At 42.4% G+C, this 11,031-nt stretch overlaps 1 protein-coding gene across 1 annotated transcript in view; it reads left to right on the plus strand.

The window, feature by feature from the left end:
• LOC103609816 (trafficking protein particle complex subunit 12-like) overlaps positions 1 to 11,031 on the plus strand; it is a gene marked incomplete at its 3' end in the record, with an annotated part of 21,725 nt that overhangs the window by 9,306 nt on the left and 1,388 nt on the right. The window lies entirely within an intron of this gene.

An 11,031-nucleotide genomic window follows, 5' to 3' on the forward strand; every position in this document is an offset into this window, starting at 1 on the left:
AGGATCCGAACCCGTGGCCTTGGTGTTATCAGCACCACACTCTACCGAGTGAGCCACGGACTGGCCTGGTACAAACATTTTTAACTAAACTTTTTAAATGCACATCAAAATTTGAATATACTTCGATGCAGAAATTCCACTCTTAAGAATGTATTGTAGGGCCGGCCTGGTGGCGCACTGCTGTAGTGCGCCGCTTGGGAAGCGCAGCGGCGCTCCCGCCGAGGGTTCAGATCCCACATACAGACCGGTTCCCGCTCACTGGCTGAGCGAGGCGTGGGAGCAACACCGAGGGTTGCGATCCCGTTGCCGGTCCCAGTCCGGTACGGGGGCAACACTGAGAGTTGCGATCCGTTGCCGGACACAGAAAAAGGAAAAAAAAAAAAAGAATGTATTGTAAAGAAATATTCACACTTGTATACAAATACCCAGCTATTGGGATGTCCATCAGAGTGTGGTTTATAATTGCAAAGAATCTGAAATAATCAAAAAGCCTATTTTTAGGAGGCTGGTTTAATACATTTGATTCATCTTATCTTTCAGATGGAATATTTTATATGTATTAAAAATAATGCCAGCAGTTGTGGGTAGGAATGGATGACTAGGTGTAGCACAGGAGGATTTGTAGGGCAGTGAAACTGCTTTGTATGACACCACAGTGGTGGGTACATGTCATTTATTTGTCCAAACCCACAGAATGTACAGCACCAGGTATGAACCCTGATATAAACTGTAGACTTTGGGTGATGATGATGTGTCAATGTAGATTCATGAATTGTAACAAATGGATCACTCTGGTGAGAGATGTTGATGTTGGGAGAGGCTGTGCATATGTGGGGGCAGGGGGTATATGGGAAATCTCTGTGCCTTTTGTTCAATTTTGCTATGAACCTAAAAATGCTCTAAATAATAAAGTCTATTTAAAAAGATATTAAAGTGGAATATTTAATAACGTTCCTATCATATGGTTAAATTTGAAAATCAGTATATAAAATAGCATGTAGCATGCATAGTATTTTGAAATTTTTGTAAATATGTGTATACATTTGTATCAAAGTAATTCATTTGCATGTTGGTAATAGTTTATTGCATGGGATTGCAAGCAGGATTAGCAGTTTCCATGGGGCAAAGTGCATGGGGCAACATACCTACCACTTTCCTGGCTCATGTCCTGTGCATGTCTGTCTTCCTGGAACTGAAGGAAGGACCCACAGTCCTCTCTCAGTATACTTACTTACCTGTTCTGAACACAAGTAGATAAGCCAGTTGCATAAATGTGACTATTTTTGTTGAATTGGTAAACTGTCGAGGCCTGTGAGTGCTGAGTTCTCTAGAAAAAGAAAAGTGACATGCTAGAGAAGTGAGGTCAATTAATAGATTTTTTCAGGTGACTGAAAAGTAAGCCTGTAGGCATCCAGATTTTGGATATCTTCCATGGTTATTTTTCAAGAGTATTGATTTACTAAACTTGTATTTACTGTGGGCTTAGTATGTATCAGGCATTGTTCTAGGCATCGTTCCCCACCCTCTACAGCAGAATATATGGAACCTTTGCAGTGTCTTTTTAATGAATACTAATTGTGGACTCTGATCTCAGGGGACATTTGGATGTGTAGGACTTGGTTTGCTTCTTCATTGAGTCCTTACCTGTTCTCCTCACCTTGGGCCTTGCCTCCATACCCAACACGTCCAGGATGGCGTTCGTGCTCTGCTTCGTGCTTCTTCCTTCCTCCCTGCTTGGGGTCTTTGCACTCTCTGTGTCATGTTCGTTTAGCATGAGTGGGTCTGGCCTGCAACACTTCCTTCTCCAACTCCCTGTTGTTTTCCGTTTGCTTTCCCCTCTGGTGTAACTTAGGGGAAATCTGAAGGTTGCCACAAGAAGGACTTAAGCCACTAGTTCCCAGCAGGGTGCTGGGGCTTAGGACCCTAGGGTGAACTTGGAAGTAAGTAGAGCTGTTTCACTTTGGTTGACAAAAGGGCTTTGGTGAGCACATGACATTTAGTAGGTGGGACCAAGAACGCTAAATATCTTTCAGTGGCCAGGTAGTATCACACAATAAAAAAAATCATCTGCCCAAAATACAGGTCATTCTTGAGTTGAGAAACACAACTGCTAAAATTCTCTATTAGTTTAAGACAGATTAAATCAAATCTGGAGGCTCCATCTACAAGTAAGGGGGTGTGAGAGTACAACAGGGGTTTTGAAGGGCCAGGTGGAGGGGGGAACAGGCAGATGTTGGTCAAAGGGTACAGAGTTTCAGTTATGCAAGATGAATAAGTTCTGGGGATCTAATATGCAGCATGGTGATGGTTAATCAAGTATTGTTTACTTGAAATTTGATGAGAGCATATTTCAACACACACACACACACACACATACACACAAATGGTAACCATAGGTGGTGATGGTTATGTTAATTAATCTGACTATGGTGTTAAATACACAATATACACATATATCAAATCACCACGTTGTACACCATGAATAGATATAATTTTTATTTGTCAATTAAATATTTTACAATTTAAAAATAAAATGCCTTTTCTATTTATCCACATTAAAAAAAAAAAAACCTAGAAATCAAATAGCTTAATTTTAGGCTTCAGTAAAGAGTGAATAGAGTATTAGGGGGAGCAGAGAACTTTTTCCAGGGTCCCAGAAGTTGCCTGATACATAGACATTCCCCTGATCGATACACATACATAGGGAAAAAAACCTTCAATTAGAAGAATTAGTTTTAAATTCTGCCTTTGCCAACACACTCTGTGATCTGGGGAAGTCACTGAACATCTGTAGCTTAATTTTCTTATCTGTAAAATGACAGGGCTTACTGAATCTATCAGTTAGGATGTAAGCTAAGAACACCAAAGGTATAGTAACTGGAACAGGTAAGAGTTATTTTTCTGTGGCCAGGGCTGTAGAGTGGCCCTGCCGTCCTCAACAAAGGCCAGAAAGCTTCTCCCTCTCTTAGCATTTCCCAGCCATCAGGAAGAGCAAAGGCCAGGGGCACAGCAGGGTTCCTTCTGAGACGCATCACCCTGAGGACACATCCTATTGCCCAGAATTTAGTCACTTGGCACAGCAAGCTGCAAGGAAGGCTGGAAGTAGTCTTTAGCTAGGTAGCCATCTGCCCTGGCAAAACTAAGAAGTTTTATTACTAAAAAAAGGGAAAATCAGAGATCAGTATGTAGAGGGTTAGAAATCTTGATTCCTATTCGATTATTAGGTAGGGTTTTTAGGTAATGCATGTATGGGACAAAAGTCCTCGAACAGGAGGCAAGAGCCTACAGCTAGAGGGCAAGAGGCCACCAAATCAATTCTAATCAAGTATATGTTGATTCTTAGTTGATTTTTAGTAAAAGGTTTTTAGATAATGAATGTACGGGACAAAAGTCCTCAGATAGGAGGCAAGAGCCTACAGTTAGAGGGCAAGAGTCCACCAAGTCAATTCTATCCTGTTTAGGTTAGAGATTGATTATATACACTGATTGTTAATATAATGGGTTCATTGGAAGATTTTGTGAGAAGGAAACTTACAGAGGTCTGAAGTCTTTAATGTGAACAGGAGAACTGAAGCAAAACAGTGATTGTTCTGAGGGCAATAACCCTTAATACAACAAAACTTAAACGATAGGAAAATATGTGAGTTAAAATTTCTAAGGACGTTCTACTATATTAGTTAGTACATGGGGGTTGTTTCACATTTTGCTTTAAGCTGTTTCTTTGAGGTTTTCAAGAAGTCAGGCACTTTAATGATTATCTTATTGTTTCTTTTGCATGTCACATAGCTTAGATTTATGACTCTTGATGGTATATTGTTTAAACTATTTTCAACCATTCATGCTTGGATGAAGATTGTTACATAGCCAATTTATTTATGTCCTTAATATGATTGATTAACCATCCATTCTTTTCCTGTAATTTCCTTGTCTTTATAATAAAAACTGAAAGAAAAACCAACTTGGGTCTGTACCCAGTTTCTCCTTCTAACAGAGGAGTTGCTGGAGGTGCAATCCCTTTGGGCTCCTCATTGCATTCATGTTGCTTTGAGTAATCTTTTTTGCTTCTCCGTTACACAGCAAGAGGTGTAACATCAGTGGGTCACTAATAGTCTATTCTGCAATGAGTCTCTTTAGCACTAAAAGTCTGTGAATGTGTAATCCATAATTACTGCCATCTTTGAACCATTGGTGGTAGCTAAATCCCCACTGCTGCATATAGAGGCATTATCCAGGTTGTAAGTAAGTTCCAAACCCATTTTCTAGTAAATTGTGTTATAAATTGTAGGTAGGTTTTTAGACTAAGCTGCAAAAGACTATTTATGTGGAACTCATTATATAGAGCTAATACTGTATAATCTCTCTCTCCCTCCCTCCCTCCCCCCCTCTGTCTCTCTCTGTCACATTACACTATTGTTGTTATTAGTAATTTAGCAAAATAAGAATGTGGGGAATGCACATTCGTGTACAATCCTTTGTGTGAACATATGTTTTCATTTCTCTTAGGCAAAAACCTAGTAGTGCAATTGCTGGGTTTTATGATAAATGTATGTTTAACTCTATAAGAAATAGCTGAAGTGGTTTCCAGATTGGGTGCACCACGTTACATTTCCATCAGCAACGTGTGAGAGCTCCGGTTGTTCCACATCCTTGGTATGGCCATTTTTTTTTGACTTTAGCAATTCTAGTGGTTATATAGTGGTCTCAATATATTTTTACTCATTGAATTTTCATTAAGTTTGTACTTTCCTGATGGTTGATGATATTGAACACCTTTTGCTATGTAGGCTATTTGTATATCTTCTTTTTGAAGTATCCATTTACACCTTTTTTCATGTTTAAACTTTGGATATTTACCTTATTATTGAGTTTTAGGAATGATTTAAATATTCTAGATCAAAGTGAGTTATCTACAAATATTTACCATTCTATGCCATGCTTTTGCATTTTTGTTGTTTTTTGAAGGGCAGAAATCTTAATTTTTTTTGGTGCAGGTCTACCAGCTGTGGATTCTCTCAGCTTCCATTAGTTTGAAAAATTGTTTATTTCATCTTCATTTTTAAACGTTATTTTTGCCAGGTATACAGTATGCTTACAATATATGGAATTCTAGTTTGACTGTTTACTTCTTTATTTACAGCCCTTTAAAGATGCCATCCCATTATCTTCTGGATTGCATAGTTTCTGATGAGAAGTCTATAGTAATTCATGTCTTTGCTCTTTTGTATGTCATGTGTCTTTTTTCCGCTGGTTGCTTTTAAGATTTTAGCACTGGCATGTCAGTTTTGACATGAGTCAGAGTCATGCTGATGTGCCTTTATGTGGTTTTATTTTATACTTATCTTGCTGGGTATTCACTGACCCTTTTGGATCTGTGAGTTTATCGTTTTCATCAATTTTGGAAAATTTTTGGTCATTAATCAAATACTTTTTGTGTTTTTCCTTTGTCTGCTCTACTGGAAACTCCAGTTACATATACTACTTGCTATTGCCAAAGCAGTCACTGAAGATCTGTTTTTGGCATTGTTTCTGTTTTTCAGTCTTTTTGTCTTTGTGGTTAACTTAGGAATTCTACTGTTTTGTCCTTAAGTTCATTTACCTTTTCTTCTGCCTTTTTTAGTGATTTTTAATAAGTTTTGTCTCCCGAATTTCTATTTGCTTCTTTTTTACATCTTTTCTTTCCTCGTCATGTTCAAGTTTTACTTTGTATCCCTGAGAGCATTTACTTATAGGAGCTCTCTTAAAGTTTTCTTCTGAAAATTTCCTCCTCTCTGTAATTTTGCGGTCAGTTTCTATTTAATTTCTCTTAGTTATATGCTTTCTTTTTCACATGTCTAGTAACTTTTCGTTAGAGGGTGGACATTGTGGATTCCATGTTGTTGAGTGTCTAGATTTTGTCATCTTCCTTTAAAAAGATTTGTACTTTTTCTGGCAGAAAGGTAAGTTATTTGTAGATTTATTTGATCTTTTTCAGGTTTGTTTTAAATTTTTTTTTTTTTTTTTTAAAGATGACTGGTAAGGGGATCTTAACCCTGGACTTGGTGTTGTCAGCACCACGCTCTCCCAAGTGAGCTAACCGGCCATCCCTATATAGGGATCCAAACCCTTGGCCTTGTTGTTATCAGCACCGCACTCTCCCAAGTGAGCCATGAGCCGGCCCTTGTTTTTAACCTTTTTAGAGTGAGTTTAAAGTAACTTTTACTCTTGGGCGACCTTTCTGAAGTCTATACCGAGTGCCCCTGATGTTTAGTGAGAGTTCTCCATAGTAGCTGGCCCAAACTTGTTGTCTTTCAGCCCAGGTGAGCTCTGGGATTGTCCTTTCCACTCTTCCAGAGCTTCACCCTCTGCACGCTCAGCACTAGGTTCAAGGGGCTCCTACATCGACTTCTGGAGCCCTTTCTCTGTGTGACTTCTTTCTAGCTACATGGCCTGCAAATGCAAGCCACTTCAACCTCCTCAAAGTCCCAGTTTGTATCCTCACCCCAGCAAGTTGGCTGTGCTCTGCTTGGGATTCTATACAGTGGTCTAAAAAGTGCCTCTGGGTTCAAGAGCTCAACTCATTTTTCCCTTCTCTCAGATCACAGTTCCCTTCTGGGTCTGAAAACAATTGTTTGATTTATATTGTCCAGTGTTCCAATTGTTTGCATTCGGATAGCAAGTTTAGTCCCACTACCCCGTGACAGATAGAAGCAGAAGTTATCACCACTGCTTTTGTTCACAGCCACAGGGGTCCTCTTCTGCCTTCCTTAAGGCCCCAATCCAGAGGACTCTTGACTAAACTGACACACATGAGCAAATGAGGGCAGATGTGAAGAGGCTGGTCCAAGCCATTTTGTCATGGTCCTAAAGCTGATTCACCTGTGAAAGCATTCTCTTAAATTCTGATTTGTTTAGAGCCTCTTAAGAAAAGGGGGTTAGGTTTATTTTTATTTTACAGCTTTATTGAGATACAATTTACACATTTAAAACACTTCCATGTTTTTTTGTGTATTGACAGAGTTGTGCAACCATTACCACAATCAATTTTTAGAACATTTATCTTTTTTTTGGCAGCTGGCTGTTACAGGGCAGGGGATCCGAATCCTTGACCTTGGTGTTACAACACACTCTAACTAATTGAGCTAACTGGCCAGCCCAATTTTTAGAATAGTTTTGTCACTCTAAAAAGAAGCCTCAAACCCATTAGCAGTCACTCCCTATCCCCTAGCCCTACCCCAGTTCCAGTCAGCCACTAATCTCCTTTCTGTCTCTGGATTTTCTTGTTCTGGACATTTCATATAAATGGGATCATACAAGACAAGGGCTTTCATGACTGGCTTCTTTCACTTAGCATACTTCAAGAGTCATCTGTGTTGTAGCATGTATCAGTATGTCTTTTCTTTTTATTGCCAGATAATATTTCATTGCATGGATATTCTACATTTTCTTCATTCGTCAGTTGATGGACATCTGGGTTGTTTCCACCTTTTGGCTGTTATGAGTAATGCTGCTGTACACATTCATGTACAAGTGTTTGTGAGGATGTATGTTTTTAGTTCTCCTGGGTGTACAGTTAGGTTTGGAGTTGCTGAGTTAGATGGGAACTCTGTGTTTAACATTTTGAGGAACTGCCAGACTATTTTCCAAAAGGGCAGCCCTATTACCTTCTCGCAGTGGTGAGTAAGGGTTCCTGTTTTGCCACATCTTGAGTTTGTGTTTTTGTTTTGTTTTTGCCTGCTTGCAGTTGTTTGCTCAGGAGGTTTCACTTCCCCTGGGAGACAGCAAACATGGGAGCCAGAGGCTAGATGGCTCGCAGGGCAACCAGCCATGCGCTCCGTGGAACTGTTACTGAGAGCTTGGTGTGTCCTGTGCCGGGTGTAGGTGCTGCTGTCTTCTCCGCAACGCTGCCCATGACCACTCGTCTCTCCAGGTGTCCTAGATTTCAAGGCCCATCCACTATGGGTCAGCTGCTCTGGACTCTGTATTGTCCTAGACCATGAAAAGCAAGAAGGGACTGCTAAGACTGGTCCCATATTGCAGGAGGGGTAGCAGGCACCACTAACGCAAGCTGTGAGGACAGCGCTGTAAAGCTACACGACTATGCCAGTTGTTGAGTAAGGCAAATCACAACTGAAGACAAAATGTTTCGTTATTTTAGTTAAATTCACTAGTTTAAGACATTAAGAAACAGAAAAATGCAAAATTTCTCTAAGCATCTGTAAAGGTACACGACTACAGCAGTTGTTGAATAAGGCAAATCATAACTAAAACCAAAATGTTTCGTTATTTTAGTTATACTAAGTTTCCATTTGTATTGTCAGGGCAAGGGCTCAGACCTTTCAAACCCATTGTACAGACTGGGTCACCCGACCCCTCACATGCAGGTCCAGGCTAGGTCATTGGGAAAGATCCCAGGAGCCATTGGTAGACAACGTGAGCTCAGTCCTCAGCAACAGCAGCAGCAGCTTACAAGTCCAGCAGTGGCCTCATGGAGGGTCCCAGGGGCCCTGGCAGCAGGAACAGCCTCCAGCAGCAGTAGTGGCCTCCCCATGGCCCCCCGGGGGCATCCCACAGGGTGGAGGGCACTGTGGATCAGAGCCACTCATCCTTTATACTTAAGTCCATAACCCAGGACACCTGGGTGCACATGCTCAAATACATTAGACAGTAACGAAGGAACACCTGGGCGCACGTGCATATTTACATCAAATACTCAGCAAGATTCTGAACATCTGAGGGACCCTGACCATTTTCCTATATTTTCCCAACAAGCACCTTGCTCTTCTGTAAACGTGCCTAGCCCGCATGGGGTTGTTCTCTAGGGCCAGTTGTGGTAAGCTCCAGCTCATTCACTCGGCGCCTGCCCAGGCTCCCCAAGCCTTGCCTTGGATGCTGCAGCCCCTCACTTAATGTTTTGCTGATTTGAAGGACTCATTCATTCTAGCTGGATCCCATCCCAGGTGCAGTGACACAGCCCTCTAGAAAGCCCTGGGGGAAGCATACTCCCTTACTCCAGTGACCATGGATGACATGCAGCACGAGATGTCTCCATCTTGTCTGCATAGCTGTTCTTGGCTTAGTGACAGCAGAGCAAGGTTTATCTTAGGATGTGTTGTCACAGCTTAAGGCTTTCATGGGTAGGATATTTGCTAGTCATACATATGCTTTTATCTCAGGAACTTTCTGTGGTCACTGAAATGTTAACTAACAGAATTTTAAGACAAAAGATTTTTGCAGTGTAGTCTTCTTAATTGAGAGTGTTGCCTGCATGGAAGAATTAAACTGGCCCTCCCTCTCTGGCATTAAGATCTGGTGTTGCCTTTTGTCTGCTCCCTGCTCCTCTGGCTCAGAGAACACTCTTTGTCTAATGAGTTGCATTTTTGCAAAGCTTTATGGAGCCATGTGTCTGAACTCTTTTCATTTTGCCCTTTAATTATCGCTCCTAGATCAGCTTGCTGCTTTTGTAGCTCTGCTATTTGATGTATTTCACCTTATTCTCTGAAAGCAGAAATTATAAAATTGCTCCTTCTAGATCTTTGCCCCAGTGTAAGAAGATGCATGGCTTGGCCTTTTTTAGCACTAGGCTTCACACCCAGGGGAAGAAACAGACCCATGACCTTCAGCCAGCTAGTCCCACCTGCCTCAGGCTGTCAGTCTCACTCTCGGCACAAGGGCGTCATCAGAAGGCAGAAGCAGACAACTGCAGCTGCTTCTCTTGCTCATAGGGGATAGAGACTGCTTTTCTTTGAAGTGTCACCATTTTGAAGGGTAGCAAATGATTGAAATAAGCAGCCTTGTAAGTTCTATTTATATTGCTTTTAAGTGAAACTACTTCTGTGCTATTTTTTCCAAAAAAGAGTAGGTGAGCAATAGGAAGGGATCTGAGACAATGAAGTCCACGCAGGGAGCATTTCCAAGCTTGCTTTCTGTCTGACCTCCATCACCGTGTGCTCCCTGTTGTACCTGCAGTATTTGCATTAGCTTTCCCGTGGCCAGAAGGCAGGCATTGTGCTGAGAGGGAGCCTTGTCCACCCCCCGCCTCTTGAGGATGTCCTAGTTTTAGTTTCCCTCTTTGGCTCACCAGCAGACCGAGGGGCCTTTGCACCATGCCCCTGTGTCAGCAACTGTGAGGATGTTCTCGGTCAGTGCCTGCTGTGCCAGCCAATGCCCAGAGCACATGTCAGGGAAGATCAGCGGACTCTGGGCTGCTCCCTGTCCTGGGGCACTTCGGGGACTTCAGAGCTGCTGCCCCTGGTGCCTTTCCTAGGGCAGCAGCACCTCCAGAAGAGAGAGAGATGGTCCAGAGCTCTGTCCTTATCACAGTTCTTTGTCCTGGGCTGCCTGCAACTTCTCCTCATAATGGGCCCTGCAGCAGAAAGCTGGGGATGGGGGGACCCTAGGGAATGTCCTTCATGCAACCATGGGGAGCCTGCAGAATAGCCACCAAAACAGCACTGAGGCCTGCAGATTGCCACGGCTTTGTCAGCACTAAGGTGGGAACCAGTCTGTCCCCATATGTCATTCAACTTAGTAACCTCCAGTTCAGATATGGTTGGCCTTGTTCCTGTTGCTGTGGAGAATTATGCTGGCTTGTAAATGATAACCACCTGGGCTTCCTGCTTTGGCACATCCCCATGTTTCACAGCAGCTCAGAGGTTTCTCCCTGAGTATTCCAGCTATTCAGTTTGTCTCTTCTTTCCTTGGGCTGCACAAAAGCACCTGTCCCCACCCCCTGCCTTTCCATGTCATACCTTTCATGCTTCAGATTACACTTTTAATGTTCTTTAGCCCCATCTTTATATCAGTGTAATCTGAGGATTCAGGTCAGATATAGAAATTGCCCCAGTGCAGAGGCCAATGTGGACCCTCTCCCAGCACACATCATAAAGTGTCCTCCTACCACCAACTCCCATGAGCAGAGGCCTGGCTGAGCAAGGCTATAAAAGACCTGCTGGGAAAGGGAGGCTTCTCTTTTCCTTTGAACTTGGCATTGAAAAGAAGGTGGGCGGGCCGGCCCGGTAGCGCACTGGAGAGTGCGCCGCTTGGGAGCGCGGC

This window comes from Galeopterus variegatus, unplaced genomic scaffold (assembly GCF_000696425.1).
Source record: "Galeopterus variegatus unplaced genomic scaffold, G_variegatus-3.0.2 Scaffold10131, whole genome shotgun sequence".
Classification (NCBI taxonomy): Eukaryota; Metazoa; Chordata; class Mammalia; order Dermoptera; family Cynocephalidae; genus Galeopterus; species Galeopterus variegatus.